Source organism: Capricornis sumatraensis, chromosome 19 (genome assembly GCF_032405125.1).
Source record: "Capricornis sumatraensis isolate serow.1 chromosome 19, serow.2, whole genome shotgun sequence".
Lineage (NCBI taxonomy): Eukaryota > Metazoa > Chordata > Mammalia > Artiodactyla > Bovidae > Capricornis > Capricornis sumatraensis.
In genome coordinates, this window is record NC_091087.1 from 14,613,356 (window position 1) to 14,625,417 (window position 12,062).

Sequence of the window (12,062 nt, forward strand, 5' to 3'; positions counted from 1 at the left end):
ATAGAAGAATCACAGAATGGCAGGGGGCATTTTCATCTTGAGAGGTGATGACATCACCTTAAAATGTTTTACTGTATGTTACAGAGGACCCTGGGTCACGACAGACTCTCATTTAGACAGGGTCTCAACTTTAGACGTGTGGGTCCATGTCCAAGTAAGGCGATTCCTATAGTCACAGATATAACTAGTCATCATTTGGGAAGGAAATGGCACCCCACTCCAGTGTTCTTGCCTGGAGAATCCCAGGGACAGGGGAGCCTGGTGGGCTGCTGTCTCTGGGGTTGCACAGAGTTGGACACGACTGAAGCGACTTAGCAGTAGCTCAGATGGTGAAGAATCTGACTGCAATGAGGGAAACCTGGGTTTGATCCCTGGGTTGAGAAGATTCCCTGTAGTGGGCATGGCAACCCACTCCAATATTCTTGCCTGGAGAATCCCCATGGACAGTGGAGCCTGGTGGGCTACAGCCTGTAGGGTTGCAAAGAGTTGAACATAACTGAGTGACTAAACAAGCATTCAGCATTCTACTTAATTTTAAAATATTAACTATTAAGATTTTTTAAGAAATTGTAAAATTTCATTGAAAGATATTGGCAATGTTTAAATAAAAGAGAAAAGCCATATTCATGAATTGGAAGACTGAATATAAAGATGTCAGTTATCTCCAAAATTACCCTACAAACTGAATGCAATTCTTTTTTTCTTTTCCTTTTAATCATTGTAGTTGAAGCAGGCTTCCCTGGTGGCTCTTAGTAAAGAATCTGCCTGCCAGTGCAGGAGATGTGGGTTTGATTCCTGGGTTGGGAAGATGCCCTGGAGCAAGAAGTGGCAACTCACTCTAGTATTCTTGCCTGGGAAACTCCATGGAGAGAGGAGCCTGGCACACTACAGTCCAGGGGTTATTAGTTTCAGGTGTACAGCAAAGTAATTCATATATATATATATATATTCTTTTTTCAGATTCTTTACTGCTGGTGCTGCTGCTAAGTCACTTCAGTCATGTCCAGCTCTGTGTGACCCCATAGATGGCAGCCCAGCAGGCTCCCCCGTCCCTGGGATTCTCCAAGCAAGAACACTGGAGTGGGTTGCCATTTCCTTCTCCAATGCATGAAAGTGAAAAGTGAAAGTGAAGTCGCTCAGTCATGTCTGACCCTCAGCAACCCCATGGACTGCAACCCACCAGGCCCCTCCATCCGTGGGATTCTTCAGGCAAGGGTACTGGAGTGGGGTGCCATTGCCTTCTAGATTCTTTACTACAAGATGCTGAATATATTGTTTGCTGTGCTATATAGCTATATGTGATTGTGAAAGTCGCTCAGTCGTGTCCAACTCTTTGCGACCCTATGGACTGTATAATTCTCCAGGCCAGAATGCTGGAGTGGGTTGCCATTCCCTTCTCCAGAGGATCTTCCCAACCCAAGGATCGAACCCAGGTCTCCTGCATTGCAGGTGGATTCTTTACCAGCTGAGCCACAAGGGAAGCCCAAGAATACTGGAGTGGGTAGCCTATCCCTTCTCCAGGGGGTCTTCCCAACCCAGGAATCGAACTGGGGTCTCCCATATTGCAGGCAGATTATTTACCAACTGAGCTACCAGGGAAATTCTATATAGTAGGTTCTTATTTATCTGTTGTATATACAGTAGTGTGTTAATTCCAAACTCATTTTTATAACTCCATTTTGGTATTTCTCAAATTAAAAAAAATGACTAGAAATCAAAATAAAGTGTCCCAGGCCTCTCTGGGCTTCTGAGCCCTGGGGGCGGGGGGTCAAGGACAATTTTCCTGCTCTTGACCCTCTCCCTAGCAGAAAGATCAGAGGATTTAGATGTTGGGCCTTGGGTTATACTATTTCCGCTGAGTTGTAAGTGGATCTTTCCAGTGCTCTGAGGAGAGGAACAGCATAAGCTCTATGGCAGGAATGACTTTGAGAACATGGAGGCTGACCACTTCATTCTTGGATGAAGAGGTGGAGGCCCCACAGCACTGGGGCCTCAGCCACCACCCTATCTCACTTGGTTAGAAGGTGAGTGGGATAAAGGCAGTTTAGACTTGGCCACTGCTTTGTGTCCGCTCTTCAAGGTTCAGGAGCCAGAGCTCAGGACAGATTCTTCACCCTACTCTGCCATGAGCTATGACCTCTTAGGGACCCCTTTGTGGGGTGCAATGCTGCAAATTCACGGACTGGGTGACCTGGAGGCAAGGTCGTCCACACAGCAGCACTTCTGAGAGTTAGTCTCACTAAAGCCAGACACCGATGGAAAGTTGTGTAGGTGAAACCTCTCCAGCTGGTCCATGCAGGGGAGCTGTGCTCAGGCCATAGTGGTCCGTTCCTGTAGCTAAAGATGACCTGAGCAGGGCTGTTGGACAGAGCGTTCAAAGAGTTTCACAGGCCTTGAATCTTGGCTTCATGCCCTAGTAGCTGAGTAAGCTTCTCAGGGCCTTAGTTTTGGCCTCTGTAAATTGGGAATCATGACCAACCCAACAGGTTGTTGTGGTAATAAGTTGAGACTTAGCATAAACAGTCTTGGGTCAAAGAACTTTCAGTTTCTTTCCCCTCAGATTTCTGGGTGAAGTTTTGAGTGCAAACCCTTCCTGAAGTAAAATGCAAATAGTTACACTAACAGGGAAGAGCTCAGTGTTAACCAATCTGGTATTTATGCAACCATTTTTTTTTTCCCAGTTCATGTTACCTGCATCATCCAAACCCAAGATATATGTTTTTTTAATCACTGGTTACCTTACTCAGAGCTTGACACTTAAAGTAATAACAGAAAGCAACATCTAAATAATGACTTTTCTAATGATACATGTTGTTGTTGCTAAGTGGTGTCCAACTCTTTGTGACCCCATGGACTGTAGCCCAGCCAGGCGCCTCAGCCCATGGAATTTTCCAGGCAAGAATACTGTAGTGGCTTGCCATGTCCTTCTCCAGGGGATTTTTCAGGCCCAGGATTGAACCTGCGTCTTCTGCTTTGGCAGGCAGATTCTTTCCCACTTAACCACCTGGGAAGCCCCAATGATACACATAAACCTCAATAAAAAAAATTAATGAAGTCTGACATTAACAAGCAGGACTCATGGGTGCAACTGTAAAGCAGCTATATTTGTTTTGTCTTTCATTTACCTTCAAATCCACTCTCAATAGTTGATCCAAGGTTCATCCCCGGCTTTTCTCATCACCATCAGATTCACCACTCAAGTCACAAAACACTGCTTCAGTGGAACAATTTAAATGTCTAGTCCTATTAATAAGAAGAGAATACCCTCTCTTCATCATTGCTTCTGGCTTCCAGCTATGCCTCTGTATGCTGGCTGCTGGGAGGATGAATGGGGGCTTGCTGCCTGACTTCTTCATCGGATGCTTCCTCCCTGATTTTTCTCAGCCTGGCATACGAAACCTACAAGGCTGAATGAAGTTCAGGCGAGGAAAACACTGAAGGGAAACCCCAGAGCAGGAAGCCTCTTTGCTTCCTGGAGCTGTTCTAGAGGGCGGGCTCTGTGCTCTTCACCTTGTCATTTATTTGAAAACTAACCTTCTCTTCTGAGATTGCTGCCTTTCTCTTTTGCTCTCTGTCCTTCCCTCTCTTTCTCTCTCTCCTGCCTCTGTGTGTGTGTGTGTGTGTGTGTGTGTGTGCGTGTGCATGCGTGTGTGTACCCACCAGGATCCTGGGCATCTCTCACCTGAAGTTCTCTTGATGAGCAAATCCCTCCCAGTTCCCGCTGGACACTTGTGACTCCTTTCTAGCCCCCGCTAGCTTCTGCGGAAGCCCTGTCTTCCCAGGCTGTCCTCTGGGATGGCTGTAAGGTGAGCCCAGCTCTTTCTCCTGTGCGGTTCACATCGGGACCACAGAAAATATTCAAGCACTCCTTCTCCGGATGAACTCTGGGAGTGTAAGCCTGTAGCAAGCAGCATCTGCCTCCCCCAGGTTTTGCCACCAGAGAAGCTGCTATGTGCCCTCAGACAGCCTGCATTTATGTCCTCTGGACACACGTAAGGTGTCTGAGTTCGGCTGTTGGAATACCTTTCTGCCTGAGGTGTTGACAAAGAGTTGTCAAATCTAGAGGGAAAATGAAAAAGAAGATGCCCATTCACAATGAATTTTAGATAAACAAGGGGAAATTAGTTTATGCATATCCCATGCAATATTTGGGACATACTTATATCAACATTTAGAAAACAAAGATCATGGCATCTGGTCCCATCACTTCATGGAAAATAGATGGGGAAACAGTGGAAACAGTGTCAGACTTTATTTCTGGGGACTCCAAAATCACTGCAGATGGTGACTGCAGCCATGAAATTAAAAGACTCTTACTCCTTGGAAGGAAAGTAATGACCAACCTAGATAGCATATTGAAAAGCAGAGACATTACTTTGCCAACAAAGGTCAGTCTAGTCAAGGCTATGGTTTTTCCAGTGGTCATCTATGGATGTGAGAGCTGGAGTGTGAAGAAAGCTGAGCGCTGAAGAAATGATGCTTTTGAACTATGGTGTTGGAGAAGACTCTTGAGAGTCCCTTGGACTGCAAGAAGATCCAACCAGTCCATCCTAAAGGAGATCAGCCCTGGGTATTCTTTGGAAGGAATGATGCTAAAGCTGAAACTCTAATACTTTGACCACCTCATGCAGAGTTGACTCATTGGAAAAGACTCTGATGCTGGAGGGACTGAGGGCAGGAGAAGAAGGGGCTGACAGAGGATGAGCTGGCTGGATGGCATCACTGACTCGATGGACATGAGTTTGAGTGAACTCTGGGAGTTGGTGATGAACAGGGAGGCTTGGCGTGCTGCGATTCATGGGGTCACAAAGAGTTGGACACAACTGAGCGACTGAACTGACTGACTATGCTATAAATATTCTATATTTGTCTGAAGTGCAAAGTTAATTGGGTATCCTCCATTTTATCCCCCAGCCCGGGGCTGGTCAGATTCAGAAATGCTCCAGGTCCTTCTATATACTCCCTGTAGGGGAGGTGTTCAATATTCTTATAACCAGTTTTTGACTACATTTTGGAAAATGTTGCATCCAAGTCTGAGATGTCACTTGGGAAGATCCTTGGGACATACCTGTGGAAGACCTATTAACTCAGTGCTTTGCCTGAAATTTCATTGAAATACCCTGTTACCTTGACAAGCTGCCCTCTGTTTACCATTTTCCAGCAGGGATGGGGGAGCCTGGTGGGCTGCCATCTATGGGGTCACACAGAGTCGGACACGACTGAAGCAACTTAGCAGCAGCAGCAGCAGCAGCAACCTCTCCCCAGGCCACAGGCAGACATGTTGGGCTAAGTTTGACTTCGTTATTTCATCAAAGACTTTACTTTGATAATTTGGAGACAGAGATTTCACAGGGATTGCTTAGGCTAAAATAGTGACTCATTTGGAGGTTCTGGAATTCCTGATGCATTAGAAACTGCTGTTCTTGCTCTGACTTTTTGAGCACTGCTGACTCCACCCCCAGGGTTGGAGATAGGGCTTCTAATCCACAACAACCAAGGGCAAGGTTTCTATATAGGTTTGCCTTCTGGGGCCAGACTTTTTTTTTTTTAAAGTGGATGATATATGGTACAAATATTGTTCTTAATCAAAAGTATATTAGCAATCTACCATAAATGCAGAGTTACAGGGAACACTACAGCGTATTTGGAGAGGATTATTTTCACAAGAAACCCATATTCATGTCGCTGTCTGCTTTTATCAACATGTATTTATCAAAATGTGGAAACTCATCCACAGGCCACATTTTAATTGCTCATAGGTTTCTGTAGACAGCTGCAGTCTATGAAGGAAGAGAGATTGAGAAGGATAAGGAGCTCTTAAAATTTGGCCATAATTTTAAGTAGAGGACTGTGTTGGCTTTATTCCAAAAATCTAAAGTGAAGCCTCCACCCAGCTTTTTCCCATCACTCTGATATTTCCCCATGTAGTATTTAAGCTGGTTCCCAATTGACTTCTTAGCCTAAATAGTGTATGTTTATATTTTCTATTTAGTAATATTTTTCAGATTGAAAATTATATCAATTTATCAGAGACGATCTGGAACATATATCAAAAGAGAAGAAACAAGTCTTTAAAACTTTCTATAAAGGATCACATTTTGGTGTTTATAAAAATATTACATTATTTTTCAACAAAACAGAAATCATATGAGACATACTATTTTGTGATTTCCTTTCCACTGTTGACAAAATACTATAAAATTCTATTATTTAAAAAAGATATTGCATGCTATATATTGGCTGTGAAGTATTTTATCATTAGGATGTGCTACAAATACCCTTTGTGTTAGATAGGTATCTTGCCTTTCCTATTTTTTCAATAATTCCATAGAAATCATCTTTGAATGCAAATCCTTGTTTATGTCTGATTATTCTTTTCCTATAAATTTATATTAAAATTATATGATTCAAGGGGAAGTATACATTGGAGTCCTTGGAACATGTTGCCAAACTGCATTTAGGAAAAGCTGTGGCATTTCCCTTCCACTAAAGATCTATGAGAATGAATGGTTTTCTAGGAAAATTCTTAAATCCTCACTAACACTGGGTATTACTGTTCTTGAAGGTGAACAATTATATTGAAGTTTAATTACCATGTAAAAATTTTTGAACATTCAACAGACAAGCAAAGTGGATGGATCTGTAGATCTTTGGGCTTCATTTCTTTGTTACTGAAAATTGGGAGACTGAACAATATCACCTCCATCTTTCTCTATCTTACCGGCCTCCTCCGACTTAGCATCTGAGTCATGATGAGCCAGCAGCAATTCTTCCCATAGCTTGCTCCCCTGTAAAATGAGAGATCAGATATTTCCCACAGTCTCAAAGAAGTTTTGAAAATAAAGGACTCCAGGAAACATCTGCTTTACAATTCTACTTTTAATTCCAAATAGTTACGTTTGCTCATTGCTATGTGATGAAATAACACCTTCACACATCTTATGGCATTTGATTTCCCTCCTCTTGTCAATTCCCTAGATCCAAGTAAGTCAAGCTTCATACTGACATAAAAAAAGAAGAACATCAATCAGTGACAACATCTAGAAATGAACTGTTGGCCTGAGAAGATCATGACTGCTAATATTGTTGGTGAGGTTACCAAGTGTGAGTCAGGGTATTGTTTCACACGCAACATTTCATTTACTCCTCACCATTTTATCAGAGACGTCACAAGTACGGTTTAGAGAGAGAGGGCACCCCAGGACACAGACACAGTGTCAAGGGGCAACCTGAACCCTGGTCTTGCCGGCTCCCACATGTGCTCCGAGGCAGGGTACCAGCACGTGGCTGGTGCTCAGGGCCTCTGCAGCTGCTCTCAGTGCTTCCTGCCTCTTCTGCGAGGGGCTGAAGGCACCTGCTGGACAGGCTGAGATCCGTGTCAGGGAGACTGTATTTTGGAAAAAGCTCAAGTTTAGATAGTTATTCCTAAAGTCATGATTTATTTTAATATATTGGGCCCCCTGTAACAAAACAAGACGTGTGTAATACCTGAAAGCATGAACGAAAGAAACTGGCTTTTCTATAAAGAAGGGTTTCTCTGGTGGCTCAGACAATAAAGAATGTGCCTGCAATGCAGGGGACGCAGGTTCGATCTCTGAGACAGAAAGATCCCCTGGAGAAGGAAGTGGGAGCCCACTCCAGTATTCTTGCCCGGAGAATCCCACGGACAGAGGAGCCTAGTGGGCTACAGTCCTTTGGGTCACAAAGAGTTGGACACAATGAGCGATTAACATTTTCACTGTCACTTTTCTAGAAAGAAATACAGGGAAGGCAACTATACATGGGAAGCCGTCACGTGCCAGTCACTGGGTGAGGCATGGTCATAAGGAAAACAACCCCCTTAACGATTCAAGTGCTTAATTTTTTTCAAATGTTTCGCACAGATCGTGGTTTCTCCTACTCAAGCCACAATTTCTGCTGAGTCATAAACTACGTAGGCGTGCATGTTTGTGCCTGCATATGCACGCAGGCGTAAAGCTGTGTCTCTGTGTGTATACTCTTGTTTCTCACTGGTTCGTCCTCTTTACTCTTACTAAAACAAAACAAATCTGACTTTTTAAACAGATGCGGTGTATGTCACCTGTCTATGTGTATTTGGGGTCCTGCCTGTATCTGGGTGTGTGCCTGGGGCACATGAGAGTGCAGGTGTGAGGTCTGCAAGCTACATGTCCTTCAGGGAAGAACATTAGGGAGAAGTGAAGGGTGAGCAGTGCCCCGGCCCCTTCTCTGAGTCTCTTCACCCACAAGCATGCCAGTGTGAGAGCAAGCCGGTGTTTCCCAACAGAATCACCTACACAGTTCAGAGCTGATGGGAATCTCTTTTTGGTTTTGATTTCAAAAGGAGTTCTTAAAAAATATTTCTGTACAAAGATCCTCCTTGAGCAAGGAAGATCTTTGGATCAGCTTTGATTGATGCCTGTGTAGCTTATTTCCTAGACAGCATATTCAAAAGCAGAGACATTACTTTGCCAACTAAGGTCAGTCTAGTCAAGGCTATGGTTTTTCCTGTGGTCATGTATGGATGTGAGAGTTGGACTGTGAAGAAGGCTGAGCGCCGAAGAATTGATGCTTTTGAACTATGGTGTTGGAGAAGACTCTTCATAGTCCCTTGGACTGCAAGGAGATCCAACCAGTCCATTCTGAAGGAGATCAGCCCTGGGATTTCTTTGTAAGGAATGACGCTAAAGCTGAAACTCCAGTACTTTGGCCAGCTCATGTGAAGAGTTGACTCATTGGAAAAGACTCTGATACTGGATTGGATTGGAGGCAGGAGGAGAAGGGGACAACATGAGATGGCTGGATGGTATCACTGACTCGATGGACGTGAGTCTGAGTGAACTCCAGGAGTTGGTGATGGACAGGAAGGCCTGGCGTGCTACGATTCATGGGGTCGCAAAGAGTCGGACATGACTGAGCGACTGAACTGAACTGAAATAAACTGAACTAGCTTATTTCCAGTAATCCAAGTTAATATTTTTGAAACTTGAAATGTCTCATAGTAATCTACTTTTTCTTCTACAAATTAAAACATAGAAAATTAACTTGAAGCCAGAAAAACTGAGTAATCTCAGTTATGATTGATGTAATGGTAGAAAAAATTGCCTTTGCTCACTTTTTCTCCCCTGAAATAAACATGGAGATCCTGATGGCTGATGAGGGGCAGTGAAAGTGAAAGTCACTCAGTCCTGTCTGACTCTTTGTGACCCCATGGACTATAAAGTCCATGGAATTCTCCAGGCCGCAGTACTGGAGTGGTAGCCTTTCTCTTCTCCAGGGATCCTCCCAACCCAGGAGTCGAACCCAGGTTTCCCACATTGCAGGCAAATTCTTTACTAGCTGAGCCACAAGGGAAGCCCAAGAATACTGGAGTGGGTAAAGGTGAGAGATGAGGTGGAGAGGGTTAGTTTAATAAGCACTTCAGGCAAAAGATTCATATTTCATTAGATATTCTGATGATAGTAAGGCAATCAGCTTTTCCATGCTGCTACTCCTCTGAGAAAAATGGCAAAGATACAATGAAATTCCAGTGGCAAATGTATCCACAAACAGAACAAGGAACACAATGGACAAGGGCTTGCTCTCACCAAGCTTCTGTTTGAATGAAGTTGGGAGATTAGAAAAAAAATGACACACAATTCAATAGATAAGGTTTTAAGTACATAATCAATAAATAGCAGTATAGGCAGTTCTTTAGAAGTTATAGAAATCGTCACAAAAAGTAAAGAAGGAAAGGGTCTGGAAGAGTTCTGGGGAATAGACTGGGGGTGAGCCAGGGTGCTCAGATCCTGATTACACTGAGAGCCCTTTATACTAGTTGCTTTTTAAAAATATATTTCAATTTATACCTTGATATCATTAAACATTTATTTAAAAATGAAACTTCAGTGAAAGAAAACCTGAGGGGGAATAGGCAGAGAGAGAAAATGGAGAGAGAAGAGACTGGAGGCCGTGGACGAGGCTGTGGTTTTGAGAGGCTTCGAGATGAAGAAAAGAGAAACGGTGGTCGAGGAGAATCGTGCAGCACAATTGTGCTTAGATGCGTGCCCTTGTGGTGGGAGAGCAAAGCAGGAGAGCGCACTCGGTGGGACTGCTCAGATGCCTCTGCTCCCCTTTCTACCCTAATCTCAGCACCGCATTGGTGTCAGCAGGGTCCCGTGTATCTGGTCTGCAGCGTCCTGCCGTCTAATTGGTCAGAGTCACAATTTCCATATAGACTCCCAGTTTCAGTGGTTTAGAAACCTAGAAATCAGGAGAACGGGTGATGGTTCTAACAAAACTCCTAACCACAGACAAGGAAGCTCTTTGGATTAATCTATCTTGGTGTCTGTTTAGCTAAGTCCTGTCTCCATCATCTTCTACAACTTTGTCATAAAAGTTTGACATTCCAGAGCCTAACATTTTTTGGCAAGAAGTTGAATGATTTAGATGCTCCCTGTGACATTTATCTGGATGGTTGTTGTACTCACTGGGTCATTTTTCAGGTTTTCAGTTCTTAATGAATTTTAAAAATTGAATTGTTTTCAATATTTGAAAGCTAGTGTTTAAAGAGTATACAAGATTTAACTTTTGGTAAATGGTTTGATATATATATATTACAATTTTTTAGCCTCCTCTCCAATAAAATCTTTAGAGATGTTGTGGTTTAGTAGATACTATTTTGGCCCAATTTTCAGGATTTAGAAAGTGGGTTATTAGACCCCCAGTACGTACAGGGCTCTATTAAAATGGAATAGTCCTGGCCTAAATAGATCCATTCTGGGTCATTCTAAGGAGCAGAAAGCCGGGGATGGATACGGGAACTGTGTCAGTCCATGCCAGTCCCAGAATGACCTGAACCTCGCCAGGCTCAGGGACACAAGTGTCACTGACACGCTCTGGTTACAGTCAGATCAAGAGTGGGGACCACAGGGAGTAGCGGCTCCGGCCCAGTGCGCGTGGTCCCAGCAACCGGCACAGAGCCGAGGGAGACGCTATGGGCCATCCCCTGTTCTTTTCTTCACCTTCTATTTCATTTAGAACCTTCCTTTTTTTTTTTTTCAATAGAAAGAATACATGTTGGGACTGTATAGGAAGCCAGGCTGGGGTGCAGTAGGAAGGGGGCTCTGTGAGTGAATCCCTCCCAAGGTGCTGAGGCTCCTGGTGAAGACGAATTATCCTCTAGGAGTTGAGTCTCCTGCTGGAGGAGAGGTTTAATCATTTGCCTATTTGTAAGGAATTGTGAAGATTAGAAAAGGAAAAAGATGTGCTTCAAGTTAGGAATTGTAACTAACTGAATGACTCTACCATTATAACAGATAAGAACATAATGGGTATTTATGTGAAGGGTTACATTTATATCATACGTCTGTACTAATTATTTTTATTAACGATCATCATAAGAATAGCTATCACGTGTTAAGGTTTTATAATGTGCTAGGCACCGTGCTAAGCACATGAATGACATCCTTGAAACTTTTCCATAAGATACCTGATCAAACTGGAAGGCATCTATAGAAATATAGAAACGGATTGAGAGGGAGCAGTTGGTGTTATGCTAATTAAATAATAAGATTGCTAAATAACAAATGCTTGACCATAACAACATTGGAAAATATACTGGTAAAAGGATACAAAAATACTTTGGCAGGCTGGAACCATGGGCCGTTTTTAAGATGAATATATGTCATGGATGAATGTAAGGATGTCTTCTTAGTTAAGAAAACCACTGCAAAGGCATCTAGGAAGGCCTGGCTTAGCGGCAAGCAGCACAGACAGAAAAGATCTGGGAGATTTCTGGAGGACAAATCATTCCGTGGTGTTTGCGGCTGCCGGAATATCTTACCAGATCTTTGGTGGCCCTGACAAAGGCAGCATGCAGAGCAAGTGAGGCGATCAGCCTGTGTTGCATAGGGGTTTCTTGCAGATGTGACCTTTAAAGAGGAAAATACATGAAGAGATGTATGTTTAGAGGATGGTCCTTTGGCTTGCAATGGAACTTGAAACTGTTCATGCTTGGAGACGGTAAAGGAAAGAAGTTTGGAGACGAGATTGAGTGTGTTTGTTGGGGTGGTGAGGGGAAGAAA